Below are 1869 nucleotides of genomic sequence, written 5' to 3'. Positions count from 1 at the left end.
GAATCTACCCATAGGGAATGAGATTAGCGGAAGAATAGCGTCCCTTGATTGGACGTCACCTTACAGAGAGAACGTCAATATGGTTTTGCGCATGCGTCTCTCTCGTCCTCGCTTTTGGTGAAGTGTCTCATGCCGCTTTCACCGGAAGCGAGGACGAAAGACGCATGCGCAAAACCATAATGACTTTCTCTCTCTAATAACTTCTCCGCCGGTGACGTCCAATCAAGAAACGCTACTCTTCCGCTAATCTCATTCCCTATAGACAAAGTAGTAAAATTTTTGTGACCAAACGGAGAAAATCATAGGTAGTTTTATCTCCAATAAATGTGCTCAGTGCGCTTTACAAGGGGTCCCAAACCAACAGCAACAACTTAACTTGTAAGACGAGACATAAGACATGTGAGGTGATATTACATGGGTTTGTTGTTGTTTTTGTTTTTTCGACATAGACGACGTTGATACGGGGACTGGGGCTCATAATTTTATATAGACAGTATGCGCTTGGCTGAGAAGCTCACAACATTGCCATCCGGAAGTATAAAAGACCAACACACAAAGCTCTGTGTAACTCTAGAAAGAGGAGCTACGACTAGAAGGGACAACTCGCCGTTCGCGTGGCACACACCAAACTTGCCTAGTGATTTGTTAGCGCATGTTAGCAACACGCTCCTTGGCTGGCCGCCGGTTTCGCCTGGCTAGACTAGAGGGGGAGGGAGGGGAGGGGAGGCCTAATTAAACTGGGCACGTGTGTGTGTACCCTTTGTTTTGTTTTGATTTTTATTGGGCTATGTGTTGTAGACACCCATCAGTGACTCTTTGTTGAAATTTAGTCTTTTTCATTTTAGTATTGAGTGGAGATCTGTTACCACATGTTATAGACAACCATCAGTGATACTTGAGATTTCTAGATCTATAGTAGGCTAGTACGAATAAGATCTGAGATATTTTAGAGATTGAGTTAAACATGGAAGACGCTGAGTTGTACATTTTGTTAATTTTGTGTGCCCCCCCCCCCTCCCCAATCTTTCTCTCTTTTCTCTTTCTCTCTCTATCTATCTGCCTCTATCCCTCTTCCCTCCCCCACCCCCCTATCCCTATCCCCCCCCTCTCTCTCTCTCTCGCTATATTATATCTACCTACCTACCTACCTACCTACCTACCTATCTACCTATCTGTCCCCAACCCACCCAAACCCAAAATAAATTTTAAATCACAGATTATTATAATAATGATAGATCTTTATTGTCCATAAATATGGCAATTTGTCATTTAGTTACACTTGTTACGACGTTATATAATAACGATAACATTGAACAGATATTTCACTCCTACTTATTCTCTCTCTCTCTCTCTCTCTCTCTCTCCCTCTCTCTCTCTCCCTCTCTCTCTCTCTCTCTCTCTCTCTCCCTCCCTTTATCTATCTATCTATCTATCTATCTATCTATATCCCTCTACCCCCTCCTCTCTCTATCCCATTCTCGCTATATTATACATATCTACCTACCTATCTGTCAATCTATCCCCGACCCACCCAACCTCAAAATAAATTTTAAAATCACAGATTATATTATTATTATTATTATTATTATTATTATTATTATTATTATTATTATTATTAATAATAATAATAATAATAATAATAATAATAATAATAATAATAATAATAATAATAATAATAATAATAATAATGATAATAATAATATATCTTTATTTGTCATCTAGTTACACTTGTTATAACTATATACTTATAATATTATGATAACGATAACATTGAACAGATATTTCACTCCTTCTTATTCTCTCTCTCTCTCTCTCTCTCTCTCTCTCTCTCTCCCTCTCCCTCTCTCTCTTTTATAAGATATATCTAGA

This window comes from Berghia stephanieae, chromosome 10, assembly GCF_034508935.2.
Source record: "Berghia stephanieae isolate SIO BIC M18660-M18661 chromosome 10, UCSD_Bste_1.3, whole genome shotgun sequence".
NCBI classification, from domain to species: domain Eukaryota; kingdom Metazoa; phylum Mollusca; class Gastropoda; order Nudibranchia; family Aeolidiidae; genus Berghia; species Berghia stephanieae.
This window is presented reverse-complemented; position numbering follows the sequence as displayed.